The sequence below is a fragment of the Camellia sinensis genome, chromosome 8 (assembly GCF_055761805.1).
Source record: "Camellia sinensis isolate YWXY chromosome 8, ASM5576180v1, whole genome shotgun sequence".
NCBI lineage: Eukaryota > Viridiplantae > Streptophyta > Magnoliopsida > Ericales > Theaceae > Camellia > Camellia sinensis.
The window spans coordinates 135,164,547-135,173,897 of NC_138968.1; the positions used below are offsets into that span (position 1 = coordinate 135,164,547).

At 36.0% G+C, this 9,351-nt stretch overlaps 1 pseudogene; it reads left to right on the forward strand.

Annotated features, from left to right (window-relative positions):
* The first annotated feature begins 1,459 nt into the window (after positions 1-1,459).
* Positions 1,460-2,189, forward strand: LOC114321844 (putative receptor-like protein kinase At5g20050 pseudogene; annotated as a pseudogene).
* The last annotated feature ends 7,162 nt before the right edge of the window (positions 2,190-9,351 follow it).

Consider the following 9,351-nt stretch of genomic DNA (forward strand, 5'->3'; position numbering starts at 1 on the left):
TATGGCTCCAACCTCATATATTCTTGTACTAACATGGTATAAACACTAAAACACATCATCATGGAGCTCAATTTCATGAATCAAACACATGCATGGCTCATTTTCCACCAAACTCACTACCAATATAACAATTTCATGCATTCAACACTTACACCCTTATAATTTGCACATGCATGTGGTATATTTTTCTCATTCTCAACTTATATGATGAAGAGGTGGTCAAGAACATGATCTTCAACTAAAAACTCACATAGATCATGCATTTGGTGTTCAAATATGCAAATTCAAAGTAACCACATACATGCATGCTAATATGGACCCTCAATTCAACATGGTCAACTCAATTTCATTTCAATTCATGTTCTTGACCATTAATCAACTTTAAACACACAAGATTACACATTACACTCATGAATTCAAGAGTCAATTGCTTACCTAGAGGCTCAATTTATTCCAATCACTAGCAAATTCTTGAATAATCTTTGAGATCACCAAGCTTTGAGACCAAAACCCCAATTTCCTTCTCCCTCTCTCTCTCTAGCCGACCCTCTCCTTCTCCTTAGAGCAATTCGGCTCAAATGAGCAAGAAAAGAAATTGAGTGTGTGTGTAGTGCTCATATAAAAGTCCCTCTTGTGATATTATTATAATATCAATTAATAAAGCACTAATTCACTAATTAAATCAATTTAACTTGATCTGAATCAATTTTCAATTAAACTTCACCGTAGGCTCTAAAAATTATGCCATTCACAATGGCGCAATCAATTTTGGTTTCGGTGGCCGTTAAGGCCTTCAATTTAATTTCCAAAGCAGATAATCAAACAGATATTCCTACGGTGAACAGATAGAAATTCAAAATCACATATTTTCACATAATGGCACACAAAATTATGTTAAACACATAATCACATTCATGTTAAGGACCAATTAACATATTACGGGACAGGGATATCACAGTATGAGAACGTTGTTGCATTTCTTAAAGTGTAGAAATCTCCGACTACACAGAATCCTATTTCTTTAGCAACAAATTCTCCTCAAATGAAGTCAAGGCAAGTCAAGATCATACTGGGTTCTAGTCTCGGAGCTTTTTTTATTGTATTTTTTGTTGTTGGCTCTTGCATTTTCTTTTTCAAAAAGAAACAAGATTCCTAGGATTTTGATGAGTTCATTGTCAATCAAGTACCAGGGATGCATACCAGATTTTCTTACACAGAATTGAGAGCCATGACAAGTAATTTCAACGATAAGCTTGGGAAATGAGGATTTGGGTCAGTGTTTCAAGGGATGTTAAGCCATGGCACCAAAGTAGCAGTGAAGTGTCTCAATGGTTTTGGTCAGGTTAACAAGTCATTTTTAGCTGAAGTTGAAACAATAGGCAGCATTCACCACGTCAATTTGGTGAGATTAATTGGATTTTGTGCTGAAAAATCATATAGGCTTTAAGTTTACGAGTATATGTCCAATGAATCCTTGGATATATGGATCTTTCAAAGGCACCAAGAGCTCACTCTTGGATGGCAATCCAAAAGGAACATTATTCTGGATATAGCCAAGGGACTAACCTATCTTCATGAGGAATGTAGGCAAAAGATATTTCACTTGGATATCAAACCCCAAAACATCCTCTTAGATGAAGACTTCAATGAGAAAATTTCTGATTTTGGATTGTCAAAACTAATTGATAAGGACCAAAGCCAAGTTATAACAATGATGAGGGGAACATCAGGCTTTTTGGCTCCTGAATGGTTGAGCTCAATTATCACCGAGAAAGTATGTTTATAGCTTTGGTGTCGTTGTCTTGGAAATATTGCGTGAGCGCAAAAATCTGGATAGATCTCAGCTTAAGGAAGATATGCATCTGCTAGATTTGTTTAAGAGGAAAGCAGAAGAGGAACAACTTCTGGATATCATTGATAAATACAATGATGTCATGCAAACACATAGAGCAGAAGTTGTGGAGATGATGATGGTTGCTGTGTGGTGTCTACAAATTGATTTTTCCAGGAAGCCTTCTGTGTCGGTGGTGGTTAAGGTCTTGGAGGGTTCTGTAGATATTCAAATCAATTTGGATTATAACTTCACAACTCCTGTGGCACCAAGACCAATTACAGTTGCTGGTCACCAAGGGGATGCCATTGGTGCTGTTGCTTCGTTATTTGCATCAGCTTTATCAAGACCAAGGTAGATAAAGCAAACTCCAACGAGCAAATTAAAACTGATCATTTAAAGTTTTTGTATTCCATTTCTTATGTAGTGAACTATAATCAAAGATTTTTATTTGTGCAAATCCAAATCCATGATACCAGGATTAATGGTGTTTTAGGTAGAGTTGATAAAATTTCAACTCTCTCAATAATATTTGCCCTTTTTATTTCTTCAAGTTCTTCCATCATCATTTCCATAGTACATACAAAACCACATGAATATAGTGAGCAAGATTAGATTTCCCATAGTTTTAATTCAAACATTTTCAAGTTCTGTGGTGAAGGTGAAGAAGATAGATATTTTGTGAGAGTATGAGAGTTTCTCATGATTCAAGTAAAACAAGAGAACATCAAATTAGTGGGTTACGGTTCAAACTTTATTCTCCAAAAGATGTGTCGATGAATAGTAAATTAAGTTTGAAGAAGGAACAAAGCCAGCTTATATTTTGGACAAATTTAGAGCCATTTTATGACTAATTAATTTGGTTGAAGGGTAATGCTCTTGAATTGCTGGGAAAGAAAACATTTTGTACATCAGTTAGTCTGCAGAATGTGCAATTTTTTTTTTCTCACTTTAAGCTTGACCGGGAAAACAAAAAGAGTGTGACCTGATGAACAAAAAATTCTACTGCCATGTTTTTCCCCCTCTGCTTTCCCAAAACCTACTGATCTGTAATAGGAAATGGACAAACTGAAATTTGATTTGCAATACTTTTCTTGTATCATTTTTTTAACATCGATTCTACGCATTAGATCAATGCCCAACCTGTTGTGCCTTCAATGGCTAACCTGTGCACTACATGGATCAAGCCTATTTGAATGAAGGCGAAAAATATAATTGGGGCCCTTTGTAATATTTGTTTTATAATTTTTATTTAAAATTCTTAACAATTTCCCTAACCTTTACAATCAAAATAATTTTGATAAAAAGGCCTTTTATTTATTTTTATTTTTTTTGACTTGACCAAAGAATGGAAGAGGTGTAATGTAAATGTCCTCCAGCAAGAGAGGTTGTTTTCTCTCTTTGTGATTTGACTGATAGTCTAAGATAGCTCATGAAGTGTTATTCTTGTTTGATAATTTAAGATTTAATTATTTTTATTTATTACTAAGAGACTTTTCGCTACTTTTTTTTTTTAGAATTATTTGAAGTATAAGTTCTTTTATGTATATATATATATATGTATTGTGTAGTGAATATATAGTAAGTAGGGCCCTCCTAAATAGAGCGCCTATCCCTTTAAGCCACCACTAGTTTGCAGTAGATGTGGTACAATAACATGGCAAGTTTGGACCGCAGTTACTCAAAAGTGGCTAATAGCAATACAAGTAAGCTATTTTAAACAGATAAATAAATGACAAGCATTATAATCTTGAATGTTCTGAAATTATTCCTTTGTTCTGCAAAACTTCACAACATCACAAGCTCATAGAGCTAAAGAATGTTACCTACCTCATTATTGAGGCTGACATGTCAAATGCTATTAATACATAGACATGAGGTAGTTGCAAGCAAGCCTGTTTATGTAGTTGCTACTACAGAGCTGCTCTGTTTTGTTCAAGTGACGTTTTTGATAAAAATTCAAGTGGAAAATGCTCTATATATACTAACAGAGATCATCTAAATGAAGGTCAATATAAAGTGCACATTAAGTCAATAATCAATTTGTAATCAAACTGGTATCCAGACTTGGAGAGTTTTTCTGGTCTCTTTATTATAATTTCCATGTGCTTTCCTTTTCAAGGTAGAAAAGAGGAATTGATGAAACCGAGGAGGATTATTTAGATCAAGAAGTGCTGGGAATGCCCATGAAATTCTCTTATAGAATTGAGCTCAAAGTCACTGACTGATATAATTTCAAAAGGAAACTTTGTCAAGGATAATATGGATATTGGTCTTTGAAGGAACTCTCTTCTAAGCAACGAAAAAATCAAAGTTGCAGTGAAGCATCTAGATATCTTACATGTCAAGAAGTCTTTTTATTGGCTGAACAAGTCAAGATAATAGGCAGCACTGACCATCTAAACTTGGCGAGATTGGTGGAACATTGTGTTGAGAAATCATAGACTTTTACACTGTATTTGGTTGGGAGATTTGGAAAGGAAAAGGAAAAAGGTAGGTGAAATATAAATAAAATATACCTATATTTCACATAGTTTCACGCACTTTTTCTCTTTTCTTTTCCAAATCTCTTCTCAAATCCCTAACCAAACACAGCGTTAGTTTATGAATATGGGTCTGTTTAGTGTAATTTATGGAGCTGTTTATAGCTCTCTCTTTTTTATATTGAAAGTACATGTAAAATTATTTGGTGTAGTTTCTACTTACTGCTTTAAGACAAAAATAATTTTTCAAGAAAAAAAAAAAAAAACCCTTATTAATGAAAAGCAAGGGAAAGGTGTCATGGTATTGGAAGTCCTTTGTGGATGGAAAAATTTATATGGTGTACAAGTTGTCAATTCCACCAATACCAAACTGTTGGCCAGTGCTCTCTCTGCTACTCATTCCATTGCTGTCATCTGCTTTGTTACGAGATGTTGGGGGAAATTTTATACAATAAACCATCAATATTATTATAAAAAAAATCAATATATATACTGTAAATTTGTAAATCAAAAGTAAAGTAAATAATTCTTAGCTTCTAATTATGAGAGACATGTAGTAAAGTAATCACTTTTTCAAAAAAGTTAATACCTGCCCATGCGATCGTATTAACAAGAATAATGGATTACTCCAAAATGCAACCTATATTACAGTTAGGCTTTATAACATTTGTGCACATTGAAAAAGGTTCAATAAACCATTTATGATCAAAAAATATATATGAAAATAATAAATAAACAAACAAACCCAAATTAACATGTTGGAAATTAAAGAGCTTGTCTTATATAGACATTGTAGTGTGTTTTTATTAGTGACACATCCCTTAGTTTTAAAAGAACACAATTATTCGTTTAAATTTGAAACTCTTAAAATATTGTCTACAAAAGAAACTCAAAATTTTAGAAACAATTACTTGAACTTCACCATTTAAATAAATTGATGATGATTAATTTTGAATGACGTCTCCTTAATTAACCTTGAAAAAAAAGAGGGTTAATATTAGCACCTACCTTTTTATTTTCGCCCTCTAATTTTTTGAACTCTCACCCAACAAAATAAGTCCTCACCATTACTCTTCGAACCCCGACCTTAATACTAACTATACCCCAAACCCAAACCTTAGCCCTACTCCCAACCACCACCTCCGGCACCACTACTGTTGCCTCTGGCAACCAATCTGTAACCTACCTCCGACCCTTCTTCTTCTTCTTTTTCTTCTTCACCCCTTCTGTCTCAGCTTCGACAAACCACCATTTCACCACCACAATCTGAATCCATACTATTGTTTCCATAACCACCCACCACTCTGTTTCCCCATCTTCTTCTTCTTCTCCTTCTTTTTCTTCTTTAGATCATGACCCAAATCGTGACCCAATCGCCTCAGTCCTTTCATTTCTATACCTCCAGCCTCCCATTCCCTTTTCCATCAACTCTTCCTTTGACCTCTTCTCTTCTTCTTCTTCTTTTTTTTTCCTTAAAACCCTAGATTTGAAAGTGGAAATCGAGCTACAACGGTAGTGATGGCGATGATAAGAGCAATGGCTTGTAGATGTAGGGTCTGTGATGGCAATGGTCAGCGATCTCTCTCTCTTTCTTATTTTTCTTCTTCTTTTTATTCTTCTTCTTTGTGACACTCTTTCTCTCTCTCTCTCTCTCTCTCTCTCTCTCACACACACACACACACACACACATGCTCTGTGATTAATGATGGTGGCGATAATAACGACGCCAAAGGTGGTGTAGTGATCGAAACTCGATTTGGAGCTTATAGTGGCATCGACAATGATGGGTAGTGACAACAGCGCCGATGGAATTAGGGTTAGGGTTTGGGAAATTATGGGAATGAGTGTAGAAATGGAATTTTATAGCGATCCGAGCTTAGACTCGACCCATTTATTGCTTTTGATTCAGGAAAACCATATCCGTAGCGGTCGTTCTTCCCTCTTTTCTTGTTGGGTTTTGGCTTCGAGGGTTGACACCATCCTTAGTGGTGTCGACACTACCTTCTTTTCTTTGTTTTGTTTTGCTCCTTGGGTCGACACCAGTCGTGGTGGTGTTGACATCACCTTGTTGCTGTACTCTGGGTATGGCTACTGAAATTTGGGGTCAACACCAGTCTTGGTGATGTCGACATTTGTTCTGTAACGCCCCGAAAATAATTACAATAATCCAACTCCAAATAACTAATACAAGTGGCATAATCGAAATGATAAGCTTTCATTAATCAAAATTTATATACAAAAAGGTCATAAGAAATGAAAGCTAAACAACTATTTATATGCCCTAAAGGTTTACATCTTTCCAAGCCAAGGCTTGGGTACATCAAAAATGAGTCATAAGCTCAATACAAACAAAGCCCTTGGCTATACAAAATAAATACAACAAAAGTGAAGCTCTTGCTCCAAATTCCTCCAAGCTACTATCTTAGGGGAGACATATCACCGACACCTGAAAATGGTTTTTCCCAAATAGGGTGAGCCAAAGCCCAGTAGAAATAATTTAATACAATGTATGAATCTTAACAAAGGTATAAGTATGATATGCATATTCAAGGCCCCATGATAAAATCATTCATAACTCTTTTACAAAATCATGCCATGCCAAGCTTTGCATCTCAATTCATTTTATCTCAATTGATAAGTCACTCACCATTTCATTCAGACTACCAAACTGAGGGTACAACTCAGTGGATCTCTAACCAACATAGCCATTATAGAAATACTTCCATTTTGCCATTTTACAGATATTTCATCCGTGGGAATTGACACCTATGTATAGGCGCAATTTTCGGGACTTTCACCCTAGACACACAAGCCAACTTAATTCAATGCAGCCCATCCCCTTTCTTCTCCCAAACATGGAATACATCTCCTTTTTCCTCCCAAATGTCAAACATTTACAATGTATCAAAGACATAGTCATATTCAATGACAACGAATAAGAGATTAGTTTCAATTCACCTGATCCTCATGCAATTTCTACAACAATCATAGATATCCTCCACCGATAGCCCAAAACAGATATTTCTAGACAGATATACAATTTCTAAGACAGATAAACTATCCAAATTTCCATAGGTGAGAGGTATTACATATCCAACTCCACCATCTATATAACTATTCATTCAATTTCATATTGCCAATATCAATTTCATTTATTTATACAAAATAACTATTTGAAACATTTTAGGGCAAAATCCCCTTTTCTCCCAAAATTCACCCCGGGTATCAAAATCAACAAATTTATCACAAAACAATCTCATATCTACTCCCATAACCATTTTTAATACATACATTTGAAAACTCCTCTTTTGATTTTAAACCAAAATCCTAGATTTGTCCAAAATCATCCCAAATTCCAATATTCTTTACACATCAGCAAATAACTAAGTTAAAACTCATAGAAGAGTGAAGAAAGTCCCTACCTCAAGTTTAGAAGACGAGTAAAGTAAGGAAGAAACTTCAAAGATGCCAAAACCAAGTTTTGTTTGGGCTAAAGCGAAGCTCTTGAGACGCTCTACCTCTTTCCCAAAGACACTGGGGTAGAGAAACCAATGGATCTAGGTGAAAATGTAGAAAGAAAGAGAAAGTTTTAGTGAGAAAGGCTTTAGATCTAGGGTTTTGAGAGAAAAAGATGTGAAGAAGTGATATAGAAAGGTGCTGCTGTGAACTGATATACGCACAGTCTGCTCGAGCGTAAGAAGTGATGCTCGAGTGTCAGACACAATAAATTGTTCCGCTCGAGCGCAAAATACACCCTCCAGTAGTTTTGCAAACAGCAGACCAACGCTCGAGCACAAGAAAGGTCGCTCGAGCTAAGACCGCTCGACCGCAAAAAGCACCACTCGAGCATAGAATACACACTCTCAGTAGTTTTGTAGGCTTGCAAAAGTATTGAGAGTTTACAAAGCTAGCTGGAGCACAAGAAGTGCCACTCGAGCGAAAGTAAAATTCTGGGCAACAAAAGTTTGAAAACCAAGCAACCCACCTGTTCCAATACAATCCAATAACCAAACCCAAGGAAGTATGAGGGGAATAAGACATGAACAATAATACGAAACCACGAAACCTGAGTCCAAAGTATAAAAGGGTCTGGTAAAAACCAGAATTGCTATAATCTCCCCCCTCTTATGGAATTTCGTCCCTGAAATTTCAAATCAAGTGTTAAAACTATGTTTAAACCGACCACAAAAAAGATAATCAATCCATTCCATCACCATGACCCATTCTCTAGTCACATATTCTCATTAACTCGATATACAAGTTCCAACATTGAAAGCACAATTCACATTCTTCCAAAACATATACAATGTTTATATTAAATTCGTGTTTCTAAAACATATACAACATATACAATGTGTCTATATTCTAAAAACATATACAATGTTTTCATATTTCATTAACATAACAAAATTTCAATACATGATCAAGCATCAACAAATAAGTTTGGGTACTTCTTACGGACCTCCAACTCACGTTCCCAAGTTACTTCCTTAAGCCCGTAATGTTTCCACAATATTTTAACCAAGGGAATTGTCTTGTCTCGCAAGACTTGGTCTCGACTCTCCAAGACTCTCACCGGTCTCTCCTCATCTACCTCTAAGTCAGTCCAATCCAACACGTTCAATGGATTTGGCTTATACTTCTGAAGCATACTAATATGAAACACATCATGAACCTCGAAAAGCTGAGGCAGCAAGGCCAAACGATAAGCTACCTCTCCAATCCACTCAAGGATCTCAAAAGGCCCAATGAATCAAGGGGACAACTTCCCACTCTTTCCAAACCTCATCAAACCCCTCCTAGGTGATATCTTCAAGAAGACATGGTCTCCCACCTTAAAAGACAAGGGTCTCCCCCTACGGTCGGCATAACTTTTCTAACGACTCTAGGCAGTAGCCAACCTCTTACGAATAAGTGCGACTTTCTCTGTCATTTCCCAGACTAACTCTGGACCCAACATAGGTGCATCACCCACCTTGGCCCAACACACAGGGGATCTACACGGTTGACAATACAAGGCCTCAAACAGTGCCATGC